The sequence below is a fragment of the Ceratotherium simum genome, chromosome 33 (genome assembly GCF_057802395.1).
Source record: "Ceratotherium simum simum isolate JZ-2026a chromosome 33, ASM5780239v1, whole genome shotgun sequence".
Classification (NCBI taxonomy): domain Eukaryota; kingdom Metazoa; phylum Chordata; class Mammalia; order Perissodactyla; family Rhinocerotidae; genus Ceratotherium; species Ceratotherium simum.
The window spans coordinates 24,800,180-24,814,152 of NC_141932.1; the positions used below are offsets into that span (position 1 = coordinate 24,800,180).

A 13,973-nucleotide genomic window follows, 5' to 3' on the forward strand; every position below is an offset into this window, starting at 1 on the left:
CGCCTGCCCCCGCCCCCCCGGACTTTACCTTTCTCTCCCAATCTGACCTCATTCCCACACATTCCGGTCCGGATTCAGGTCCACAGAGATGCCCGGCGTGCCTGCATCTCGCCACCAAGTCAAGCCACCACCAAGGCAGTGGCGACGGGACAGTGGCAGTAGAGGACTGGGATTCTGGGACCTGAGGAGAGGAAGACAGGCAGGCCCTCCCCTCCTATCCCCATCTCCCATCAGTCGGCATCTCCACGCCTACAGGAAGCCCAGCTTCCTGGAGATGAAGCCGGCCCTCCAAGTGCGCATGTGCAGGCAACCGGCGCCTCTGGCCATCACAATGACCCCCACGGTTGCCAAGCGATGGCTCCACAAGGCTCTGAGGGAGCAGGAGCTCCCTCTGGCGGTGGTTATGTGCAGGTGCAGGTGCGGGCTGCGGCCTGTGTCTTTCCGTGGGTTTTCTGCGGATGGGTGGATGGATGGATGGATGTTTTCTGCAGATGGATGGATGGATGGATGGATGGATGGATGGATGGATGGATGGGTGGGTGGGTGGATGGGGCTCCCGGAGAGTAGGGCAAGGCAGGGCAGGGCCAGGCTGACCAAGCAGGATCAGGAGCCTAGCAGTGGTATTTGTTTCTCGGGTCGGGCTTGATGTGCCTGGGACTGTCCCTGAAGGGGTCTGCCCTGTTACCCCAAGATAGCACTGCCTGTGTGCTTCTGGGCGGCTTTGCTCCATCAGGGGCTTCAGTGCCTAGAGCCACAGCCCGAGCCTATGGCTACTGCTGCTGGGGGACGGATGGGGCTTGCCCGCTGGGCTTGGGCCTCCCTGCGGTCCTTGTTCCTCCTGGTGACCTTGTGGCTGTGTGGCTGTGTTCGGCTGTGTGGCTGAGTGTGATTCTTTTTTTCCTTCCTTGTTGTCTTTCCTGAGTGTTCTGAAGATGTGGCTGACTTGGCCGTGGCTTCGGACAGGCAGTTGGAAGAAGCCTCTCTCCATCCTGAGAAACAGCTTTCCAAAAACAAGAAACCAGAAGACCTTGTCACCAACTCATTTTAGGCTTTATTAATAAGGAAAATACTTTTAAAAAATCTAAAATGGGGCCGGCCCCGTGGCTTAGCGGTTAAGTGCACGCGCTCCACTACCAGCGGTCGGGTTCGGATCCCGGGCGTGCACCGACCCCACCGCTTCTCCGGCCATGCTGAGGCGGCGTCCCACATACAGCAACTAGAAGGATGTGCAGCTATGCCATACAACTATCTACTGGAGCTTTGAGGGAAAAATAAATAAATAAAATTATTTTTAAAAAAATCTAAAATGAAGTAATTTTAATGGATACACATATTATGCTTACATTTGTGTAAATTTTTAAAACACAATATTACATTTTTTAAAGAGATAGATGCATAATACTACATAATCATGCATGGTGATGATACACTCCAACTTTAAGATGTAGTGCCACACAAGAGGGAGAGAGGAGGAATATATAAGGATGAGATGTTATACCCGTGAAGCTTTAATTTAATGTAATAAGAGATCTACAGCCAATAGGTAAAATTATTGTCAAAAGTTAAATCTGAATACTGGCTACATAATGTCCATAATTTTTTTGTAATTTTATTTACATTTTAAAACTCATAATTAAAAAGAAATAAGTATATTTGCAATTTTACACATTACAGCTTAAATTAAATATGCCGTATAGATATCTCAATGGGAGCAGAAGAAATTTTTATAAAACACAAACTAGAGGTTAAAAATTCTGGGTAAATAAATAAATGGAGAATAATATTTTAACACTGGAGACTGAGGTCTAAGGGAAAGAAAGGTCATGAAGCCAAGTTATATAGGGCTATAACAGAAAAGAAATGGTGAAGTATATTAAATTTGCTGTGGTGCATTGAAATAAGTACAAAAAATTGCCTTTATAAACTAGTGATGAAGATAAAGTATAATATGGAAATTCATACTGAAGCAAATGAGTAAGAGTTTTAAAATAAAAAGCTGAAGATTTATCTTATATCAGAGGCATTTGATTCAAAATTCAAAAGATATAAAAATGTTTGCAGTCAAATGTATAACTGTCTCCTTCCTCTTTCCATCTATATTTATTTTCTCCAGAAACCAACACTATTACTAGATTCTTACATATCCATTTTTTTTTAATTTTTATTTATTTATTTTTCCCCCAAAGCCCCAGTAGATAGTTGTATGTCATAGCTGCACATCCTTCTAGTTGCTGTATGTGGGACGCGGCCTCAGCATGGCGGGAGAAGCAGTGCGTCGGTGCGGGCCCGGGATCCAAACCCCGGGCCGCGGGTAGCAGAGCACACGCACTTAACCGCTAAGCCACGGGGCTGGCCCTTACATATCCATTTAAAGATATTATACTGATTATCAGAAATTGTATATGTGTATTTCTATATATATGATATCCTTCTATAAATACTGCTGTACCCCTTGCTTTTTTATTTTGCAATATCCATTCAAAAATGTTTTCTACTACTAAATATAGCTAATTATTTTTTCTTGAGTAGTTTAAAAATACACTTAAATAAAGAGTTGGAATTAGTGGATGGAAAAAATGACACCTTATTTACCTGCTCCCATATTTCTGGAGCTAACTTGATGCTTGTGTTTTCTGAAAACTGTTTTTTTAAGTACTCAGTGTTCCACTCATTTCAGTTTTTCCTTAAACTATCTAGTGTCTGTTTTTCTTTCTTGCAATCATAGAACTTTGGTTCATACAAGACTCAGTAAGGGGCATTTAATTTCCACAAATGTCATTTGTATTGCATAAATGACATAAAAGTAAGGCACAAACAGGAAATCAGTTTTAATGAAAGAAATGAGATATTTATTAATAACTGGTTAAAACAACACACACACACACAAATAACATCATGCACCATTCAGAGAGAGTGTGAATCATTTTGTGAGTACTTACATAATTGAAATAGAAAGAAACTCATCAGTTTAGGCTAAGCTATGCTTTGTTAAGAAGGAACCCTAAATCTCAGTGATACATAACAACATATATTTATTTCTTGCTCTTGCTGTATGTTCAACATTGGTTGGCTTAAATCTCTTCCATGTCAGTCTTCATTTTGGTATCCAGGCTGAAGGAGCAACCTCTATCTAGGATACTGGAATAGCATTTTAGCAGAGGAAAAAGAGATGGTAATCCTATACAGTGGACCACAAAACTAATACTTGGAAGTGGTACGTATCAATTCTGTTCATGTTTCTTTGGCCAAACTAAATATAATGGCCAAGCTTGATGTCAATGGAGTAGGAAAATATAATTCTCCCATGGGGAGGCACATTGCAAGTCATATGGCTAAGTGTGACATCAGGAGTGGGAGGAGATATAATCTTCTCATTGGGAAGGCCCATGAATATTTGGAAACAATAATGTAATGAACTGCCAGAGGTAAACCATAGTTTGTCTTACATTCCACTCACCATCATAAAAAGACCACATCCTTATATGATCTCCACATAAATGTACAGTATTTACAGCAATAGGGCATGTTCCTTCTAAATTTTTTAATTCCAATCTTTCTGTATTAATTACTCTTGCGAAATCAGGTGCCCTAAACATTGATATCTTTGTCATTCATGATTTCTTTGATCGTCAATAGGAAAACCCAGTTTTATATCTTCTACTTTATAGGGAAAATGTGAATCTGAAGATGGTATATTAAAGAGGTAACATCCAGTTGTTAAATATAATGGAAGGAAAAAAGAGAAACTTGGTACATTAATATTTTTATATAGTGTGTCCTTAAACTGCATCTTTTGCCATTAATCAAATACATGGATCATTTAGTGGATTTATTCCTCTCACATCCATCCTACAAAACAGCATCTGTACATAACGGTAAACACAGATATGGTCATCCTTTTGGCAACTGAGTCAACAGCTAGAATGAGGTATAATTGTGGATACTTAGGAAGAGATCAAATATATTTAGACGTATGAAATAAGATAGGTGGGAGAATATGATTATAAATGGGATGGCTAAAAAGGATGTTGGTTTATGGATGATAAACGGTTCTTAACAATAAAATCCACTTACAAAAATGACCAATGGAATCCTGACAATGTGTGTGTACATACACATAAATTTAAGAAGAATATTAACTTATTGGAAAGTAAATCAATAACAGTGATAAGCAGTCTTTCAAATAGTTCCTAATTATCCCCACCTCTTGGTATTTATAACCTTGTAATCCTTTCCCTTGAGTGCGGTCTGGACCTAAGTAGTGGCACTGAAGGAATGCAATACAGCAAAAGTGATGGGGCATCGCTTCTGAGATTAGATTACAAAAAGACTGTGACTTCTGCATTCCTCTCTCTCTCAGCTCTTGCTCTGGGGGAAGTAAGCTGCCATGTTGTGAGTAGCCCTACTGAGAGGCCCATGAGGCAAGGGACTGATGTTTCCAGCCAATAGCCAGCAAGGATTGAAGACTACCAACAGTCACATGAGTGAGCTCTGAAGTAGATCTTTCCCTAATTGAACCTTGAGATGACTGCAGCCTTGGCCAACACCTTGATTGTATCCTTGTGATAGACCTGGGGTCAGTTTCCCAGCTAAATCACGCCTGCATTCCTGACTCACAGAAACTGTGAGATAATAAATGTTGTTTTAAGCCACTAAATTTTGAGGTGTTTTGTTTTGTTTTGTTTTGTTTTTGTTTTTGTTTTTTTTACAAAATACATAATACAAATGCAATAAAAAAATCATCCTAAGTGAATGCATGTACAATCCAGGCCTTGAGGAGGTATTCTTAATCACAAGTAGAGACCCAGAAGCTTCAAAAAATACAGATATAGGCTTTAAAGATAGACTTTAAATGTTAGGATATCAAAAACCATGTAAAAATGAAAAAAAATTATAGGTTGCAGGCAACAGGGTAATATTTAAAATTCAAAAAGACATTACCGCCAAATAGGTTTCTAGTGAATCTGAGCATATTAACTTTATGTCACCAACTCAAAGTAAAGAAGAGACTAAAATAACAAAAATCGATAGTCGTGTTTAAGCCCTAGAATGATGCAAAGCTCATAACAAGAAATAATGTGAGATATAATGTGGAATAACAGAAAATATGTGAGAGACAATATGGTAAATGGTATTGATTTTAGATTCCATAGCATTCAAGCTTTGGGATACTCCCTTGATTTTATGTGTTGCTTTTATTCTATTTATGTTGAGCAAATTTGAATGTTAATAGTCCAGGCCAGAGATTGTCAACACTTGCTGCATATTGCAATCATATGCTTTTTTTTTAAATTTTCATTTAAAAATAATTATAGACTCACAGGAAGATACAAAATTAGTACAAAAATAGAAACAACATAAATGTACACCTATTAGTAAATAGTGACAAAATGTGGTATATCCATACAGTGGAATATTATTTGTCAATAAAAAAATAATGAAGTACTGATATGTGCTACAACATGAACGAGCCTTGAAAATATTATGCAAAGTGAAAGAAGCCAATCATGAAAGATTTCATATTGTATAATTTCATTTATTTTTATTTTTATTTTTTTGTGAGGAAGATCAGCCCTGAGCTAACATCCGTGCTAATCCTCCTCTTTTTGCTGAGGAAGACTGGCTCTGAGCTAACATCTATCACCAATCCTCCTCCTTTTTTTTCCCCTAAAGCCCCAGTAGATAGTTGTTATGTCGTACTTGCGCATCCTAGTTGCTGTATGTGGGACGCGGCCTCAGCATGGCCGGAGAAGCGGTACCTCGGTGCGCACCCAGGATCCGAACTCTGGGCCGCCAGTAGCGGGGGCTCGCACTTAACTGATAAGCCACGGGGCTGGCCCCCAAAAGACAAAATTAAAAGCACCTACAGAGACAAGACAGAGCACCTACAAAATTAAGGCCATTAGAAAAACTCCAGACTTCTCATCAGCAACAATGCAAGCAAGAAAGCAGCACAATAATATTTATAAAGGATTGAGGTTAAAAACCCAGAACTTGGCATCCGGGAAATGTATCTTGCAAGAATTTCACCACCAAGAGACCTCACTAATGAACCTCAAAAGGATGCACTTCAGGAAGAATGAAAATGATTCCAGGGCTGGCTGTGGCTTAGCGGTTAAGTGCGCGTGCTCCGCTGCTGGTGGCCCAGTTTGGATCCCAGGCATGCACCGACACACCGCTTCTCGCGCCATGCTGAGGCCACGTCCCACATACAGCAACTAGAAGGATGTGCAACTATGCCATACAACTATCTACTGGGGCTTTGGGGGGAAAAATAAATAAATAAATAAAATGATAAAAAAAAAAAAAGAAAGAAAATGATTCCAGAAGGACAAGCTAATGTGCAACAAAAAATGGTGAGCAAACAATGGGAAACATGTATGTGAATGCAAACACTTTTTTAAAATATTAATTATCCTAATCCTATCTAATTGGTAGTATTGAAAAAAACCAGAAGTGAACCTCCACTCCAATAACGATGGAATAACAGGGACCAGGTTTACCTTTGCTGCTTTCAAAAAATTAAAAAGTGGAAAAAATAAGTAAAACATTTGAAAGGAGGCAAAGGAGAAGAAGAATCCCTGAGAGAAGAAGAAAGAGGTGAGTCCTGTGACGGCCCTAGTGTGCTGCCTGCAGAGACTTCAGGCCACAGCACAGGAGAGGGAAAACCAAACAGCCTCCCTGAGTTGAAAAGACAGAGTTGAGAAAGCCGAAGAGGCTTCCCTTGTTGCTGTTGAGAAGTCGGCTTCCCCAAATCCTGGTTATTCTGGAGCCGAAATGGACTCTGGCTATCGATAGGCCAAGCTCCTCATGCTAAAGCTCATGCTAAAGATTAGAAAATTGGGGCTCAGAACTGCCCCCGGGTCACACAATCTGACAGTTTGGGACTGGAACCCGCACCCCGGTGCTCTAATTTCAGGCCTCAGTGAGCCCAGTTTCTTAACCAAATGTGAGCGATTTCGGCTGGGAAAGGAAGAGAGGGGTCCTGGAGCTTCTGTTTCCTCATCTGTGAAATGGGGTCAAACACAGACCCTGCTTGTGCAGCTGTGGAGGTTACATACATGTACCCAGCCCACGGGATGCCACCCAGTAGTAGGAATGTGAGAATGGTAGGCGGAGGGAGGACTAGACCAGCGAGAGTCCCCAGGGGCAGGGGTGAGAGGTGAAGGTGCAGGGGCGGAGCTTCAGAAGCTAGAGGGGATTCGAGAATTTGGGGCGGGGCTTGAAGTTTGAAGCGTTTAGATGGGCAGTTGGCAAGGCTCTGAGAAGCCGCGAACAGCGTTGCGTGGGAAGCTGGCCCCAGCTTGACGGCCCTGATTGGACGCAGGGAGGCGCAGAGGCGGGGCCTGGGGCGGGGGCGGGGCCAGCGACTGCTGGCGCCCCTCCCCCACGTAGTGCTGAATCTCTGGTGGCCTTTGGAGGTGTCACGGGGCGGAGCGGACGTCGGTGAAGGCGGTAGCGACTCAAGTACCGCAGCCCTGCTAGGTCTGTCACTCTATACAATATTGCATCTTAAATTGTTCTCGTCTGGCAGAACTCTTGACACGAAGGCCTGCTAGAAGAGACGGAGACGTGATTAAATGAAGGCTAATAGATATCTGTTTGATGTATATTTACTTTCTGCATTTCCTGTAAAACTAAAGAAATGGGAAAAATCTGTTTTGGACTTGATTTTGTACATTTAAGAAGACATGTAAAGAAATGGGGGTTTGTTTGGCTTGTCATAGTGATATCTTTTGGATATGAAACCTAATAGTAACGTTGGATCTGAACGATTGCATAAATAAGCAGAAAAAAAGTGAAATAAACTGGAGAGATGTGTTGTATGTTAGGCCTCGAAGTGCCGCATTTTGTGGTAGGTTATGGTCATTTATACTGAGGATTGAACAAATTGGTATAAAAGTCAGATACTCACCTCTGACAAATCCAGAATGTACTTTGTATTTGTTTTTAATTATTTGTGGAAGGAACATTAGAGCCTGATGAATGTGAATATTAGAACATTTTCTTCACTGACACATGCCAGTATCACTGTAGACCAGTATTGATCTTTTGTTACTTTGCCAGCAGATTGCTGTAATCAGCGTTTATGTCTATTCCTTTATATGGAATTTAGGAAGAAATTCAGGGTAGACAGCCTTTTTAAAAACGCTGTTGGATTTTTAAAATTTAAATGTTATGCTTAATGCATCAGTCACTTCTTTGATCCACTCTAACCATCAGAAGAGTTACTCATGCCTATGAAACAGAATGTTCAGAAAGATAAATGGTCAATTCTTAATTATATAACTGGGAGTGTGGAAACTTCAGTTCTTAATGACTGCAAAATATTTGTTTATTAATATTTTGATTTGTCACAAGTGGTGCTTTAGAAATACATATTGTTAATTAGGCTGTTGAACCTTTGACCCCTTTTTTGGGGCGTGGAGCAGTAATAAATTTGGATGCCACTTTAATATTCAGAGTACAAAACTATGTGATTAAAACTTTTAAGTTTAGATTTTTCATTTGATGACCATCATGTTACCCTCTCCCTGACTTGTGAAAATTCCTTCTAACAGTTGTGAATATATATTTTTTTAACTTAAGATGCCTTTTCTGTATTAAAATCTGAAAATCCTCATGAAGCTTTCGGTATAACCTAGTACCTACAATGTTACATAATAACGTCTCTTTCGGTTTTCATATTCTTAGTTCAGATCCTTAAAGTCAAGGAGCAAGATTCTATACTCCTTTTTGAGAGCTTAGTTTATATTTCCATGATGCATAATGCACATTTTTTATTATAACAGCTTTATTGAGATGTAATTCACATGCTATAAAATTCACCCGTTTAGTGTACAGTTCAGTGGTTTTTAGTATATTCACAGAGTTGTGCAGCCATTACCACAATCAGTTTTGGAACATTTTAATCATCTCCCCAAAAGAAACCTCAAGCCTATTAGTACTCCCCATTTCCCCCACATGTTTCTTCCCTAGGCAACCACTGATTTACTTTCTACCTCTATGGATTTACCTATTTTGTCAATTTCATATAAGCTGACTCATACAATTTGTGGTCTTTTCTTTCTTTCTTTTTTTTGTGAGGAAGATTAGCCCTGAGCTAACATCTGTTGCCAATCCTCCTCTTTTTTTCCTGAGGAAGATTGGCCCTGGGCTAACATCCATGCCCATCTTCCTCTATTTTATATGTGGGACGCCTGCCACAGCATGGCTTGATAAGCGGTGTGTAGGTCCATGCCCAGGATCCAAACCCACGAACCTAGGGTCGCCAAAGCAGAGGATACGAACTTAACCACTACACCACCAGGCTGGCCCCGTACTCATAGTGTTTTGTGTCTGGCTTTTTCACTTAGCATAATGTTTTCATGGTTCATCCATGTTGTATCGTGTATCAGTACTTCATGCCTTTTTATTGCCAAATAATATTCCATTGTATGATATACCACATTTTATCCATTCATCCAGTTGATGAGCATTTGAGCTGTTTCTACTATTGGCTATTACAAATAATGCTGCTGTGAACATTCATGTACAAGTTTTTGCATGGACTTATGTTTTTATTTCTTTTCGGTGTCTACCTAGAGTTGAATTGCTGGGTCATACGGTAACTCTATGTTTGACCTTTTGGGGGACGTGCCAAACTGTTTTCCAAGGCAGTTACACCTTTTTTACATTTCCACCTGTAGGGTATGGGGGTTCCAGTTTCTCCATCTCCTCACCAGTACTAGTTATCCTCTTTCCTTTTGAGAGTAGCTATCCCACTGTGTGGGAAGTGGTATCTCATTGTGGTTTTGGTTTGCCGTTTCCTGATGGCTAATGACGTTCATGTCATATATAACTGGTGGGCCAGTTATACGTCTTTTTGTGGAAATACCTAGTCGGCTCCTTTGTCCATTTTTTGATTGGGTTGTCTTTTTATTATTGAACTGTAATAGTTCTATATGTATTCTAGATAAGAGTTTCTTATCAGATATATGATTTGCAAAAATGCTCTCCCATTTGGTGGGTTGTCTTTTCCACTTTCTTCAAGGTGTCCTTTGAAGCACAAAGGTTTTTAATTTTGATGGTCAGTGTATGCATAATGGAGTTATCTTAGTCTTTTGGGGGCTGCTGTAACAAAATACCATAGACTGGTGGCTTATAAACAACAGAAATTTACTTCTCACTGTACTGGAGGCTTGAAGTCCAAGATGAGGGTGCCAGCATGGTCGCGTTCTGGTGAGGACCCTCTTCCAGGTTGCAGACTGCCAACTTCTCACTGTGTCCTCACATGGTAGAAGGTGCAAGGGATCTCTCTGGGGCCTCTTTTATGAGGACACTAATCCTATTCATGAAGGCTCTGTCCTCATGACCTTAACCACCTCCAAAGGTGATTACCTTTGGGTAAAGGTGATCACCTCTTAATACCATCACATTGGGGATTAGGATTTCAACATATTTTAGGCAATTTTGGGGGCACACAAACATTCAGACCACAGCAAGACTGGTTAGAAATTAGTGAAACTTTAAATCACATCCTCATCAATATTTTTGTTTTATAAATTAAAAGACAAAAGTAAAAGAGGTGTTTAGGGAAACATTTGAATTAGTTCATTTTACAGATCAAAATGGGTTCACTGGGGGATATGTCATTCCCTTGTTAAAATCATTGGATGATTCCCACCTCATTGCCTACAGAATAAAGTTCAGACTTCTTAATATGGATCAAGGCAGTCTCTGATTTCAGCCTACCTCATCTCTTACTACTTTCCTTTCTTTGTCTTCATTTCCAATGCCATTCCTTGAAAACTTCCTAGTCTTCAAAGCCTTCAAATCTTCTTATGATGCTTGATTACTCCAGCCTCTTTCTATTTGCTGAATCTACTTGTCTTTTGGGATCCCGGTCATGAGGCATTTCCTCCATGAACCTTCCTTGTCCACACAGGCAGATGTTGTCCCTGTGCTCACACAGCTTACATTCATCACTATAGTCTGCTACGAGGAATTGGACCTGGACCCAACCTTACAGTCCGACAGGCAGAAGGCAGACACCTAGAAGACAGGATATCAGAGAGAGAAATCCACATGGAAGGCAGACCGTGCTGACAGCTCTCTCCCTAGTTCCTAGTGGATATTTGCTTAACGAATAATTATTTAATAAATTAACCAGAAAGATGCTGAGGTCAGTGAGTTTCTCTGATTACTATTCACATCTTTGTTGCCTATGTTAAAATGACATGAAGCACAGGGGTAATTCCCCTCTGCCTTTCTGGCATCCAAGTCCAGCTCTTACCCAAAAATTACCCATATGTAAAACTGAGTGAGACATTTTTCCTAGGGCAGAACATCCTTGTCTGGGTTCTTGTCTGCTAATGAACAGTAATAACTGACACACACACACTTCTCAGTTGGACGTGTGGTCAGAGAACACATCCTAGCACATCTGACGCACACATGCGCCCAGGCTGCCCTGACGGTGTGTCTGTCAGCACTGAAGCTACCTGTGCACTCCCGCTAATGAGTGTAACTCGGGTTTTAGGGGCACATACTTTCTGACTTTTCATTCTTTGCTTCATGCTCTCTTGCTTCTCTCGGAGCATCTGAATATTCCTTAGTTATATTTTGTGTTCCTGTGTTCATTTTTAATAATTTAATTAAAAGATTTCACTCAGCATCTTCCTGAGAATTAGGAGAAACCAATTGGCCATTTTGGGGTACATTTTCTTCTTTTGTATTTATTAAAGTGGTTGGATTGTAGCAAAGTAGTAAAGAAGAGAAGAAAAAAATTAATTTCATATTTCTCCTTTGTCATATTAGACACAAGTTATTGATAACGTACCTTATATAGTCTCTTGCTCTAGGGTAGTTTTGTATTTAGAGAAACTGAGGCAGTGGGGAGTTCAGGCCTTAGAGCAAGACTGGGCTATGTTCACTTCACTTTTCCACTTCTTAGTAGCTATGGCTTTGCTAAGTTACCACACATCCCTGAGCCTCAGTTTCCTCTTCTTTAGTATGGGGACACTAACAGCTGTCTTGTGGGGTCATTGTTAAGATAGAATGAGGGAAAGTATGTAAAGTGCCTGATGCAGAGTAAACACTGAATAAATGTGTTCTGTCCCTATTCATTCTTAAATGTCTGTTAATGAATGGAACTGTGTAGAATCAAATGGAGTAAGTTAAATACATTTTATTTCTGATGTTAAGCTATTAAGGTATGAAGTTCCATTCAAACCTCAGCATTTTAGACTTCGAATCAAAGATGAATCACTGAAGAGGAAAAAATGTCTCTCTAATTTTAAGATGATTTTAAAAATTTGGCCAATTTTTCATTGATCTGGATTCAAAAAGTGGGTTCAGATGAGCTTCCCTTATTCAGTCCTTATGCTTGTATTCTGTCTTCTGTCTATTTTAAGGAAAAGAGTTAAGTTCCTGACAAATGATCTCTTCGAGGTTTGGAAGGAGACTGCACTGCAGTGCTTAAGATGCTCATCTGCTGATGCTGTGAATGGAGCACTGCGATACCGTGTGACATTCTGTCTGGAGAAAGAACCTCAGTAGTTTTATGAGATGTTAAATTAAGCCTGTCATTTGAATCTTATGTTAACACATAAATGATTCTTCTGTTTTCTTCTCATTCAGTAATGAGAAATTTAATGAAAATAACTTAAAAAACCAGAGAGAGAGAGAGAAACCAGAATAAAAATTGGAGTAGAAAGCCCTATATATATTTTTTATGACTGAAGACAGTTATTTCACAATACACATTTTTTTCCCCTTTGGTCATTCAATCACCTACATTTCTTATTTTGAAATTATGAATAATGGATCATACATAGCATCCAGCATCTCACTACCTTTTTATGAGAATATAATTTTAGGGGGATTTGGGACTTATTTCTTAGGTCGACAGATCCTCGTTTATGAAGATCATCCATAGAGCTTTACAAATACAGTTGCCCTGGCTCGAGCTCACTAGTGACAATGAATCACAGTCAGAGTGGGAAGCTGGTCTGCCCACTGTTTTCCAGAGGGAATGGGGTCACAGGAACTTGAGAGACTTGCCCCAGATCAGGAACCTAACTGCGCCCTGCCGGCACCTTCCATGTGTAGTGTGAATTCATGTTTATAGTTGATAGTGTGACCTTATAGTGTAGATTTGATTTTATACAGTGTGAGCCCAATGTGACTTTCTCTTTTTAGTCTTTAACCCAGTGCAACAGTTCCCTTCCCTTAATCTTCCATCAGATCTGGCCAACTGAGTCTACTCACATTGTTTGTCTCTTCAGTTCATCACCACAATTGGTAGCTAGTACCTGTATTCTTTTACACGTATTCAGGTTTTGCACGTATCAAACTATGAAGCTTGGTCCAGGATTTCAGAGAACTTAAAAGTTTTTCTAGATGCATTTTTTGGGAAACTTATGTAGTCTTGAAAATGGGTTTCACACGAAATCTTTGGACAAACCTTTAGTAGATTTGATTTCCTAGTTTTAATGAAAAGTTTCTTGACAGCATTTCATTGATCCCCTTTTTACTTCCTCAATCCTATAAAGTGACCTATAAAGTGGTAGTTGTAAGGTTTTATCTCAGATGTTTGAAAGACCAACTAACACTGCAAATGTGACCTTGGAGTGTGTCTTTCCATAATAATTGGCACTATTAGGCCATCTATCCATGAAAACTCTCAGTATGCACAGGGACAACACAAGTCCAGTGCTAGAACTACACGGGTTGTAATGGGCATAATTAAAACCCTTTAGGCTTAGTAGAAGTTGATCACTGCTTCACAGTGTGGTCATTCTGTTGCTGAGGAACAAAGACTGGGAGTCTGGGCACGCTGTTTGGTGTATGAGCCTTTCCTGCCCCATCGTGAAAGTGGATGTGTGTCCCCATGTTCCAACAACCGCTGAGGACTTCTTCCTGGAGGAACCAAGCCTAATTTTGTGAAAGTCCATAAACACACATGGGAAAGAAATGTGAGTAGACTGAAG

The 13,973-nt window shown here is 40.2% G+C and overlaps 1 protein-coding gene across 1 annotated transcript in view; it reads right to left on the reverse strand.

The window, feature by feature from the left end:
* Positions 1-5,526: 5,526 nt before the first annotated feature.
* Positions 5,527-13,973, reverse strand: part of LOC147912899 (uncharacterized) — a 30,088-nt gene continuing 21,641 nt past the window's right edge. The window contains exon 3 of the mRNA XM_087422138.1: positions 5,527-7,555. The gene's annotated coding sequence lies outside the window, so the exon portion shown is untranslated. The remainder of the gene's footprint in view (positions 7,556-13,973) is intronic.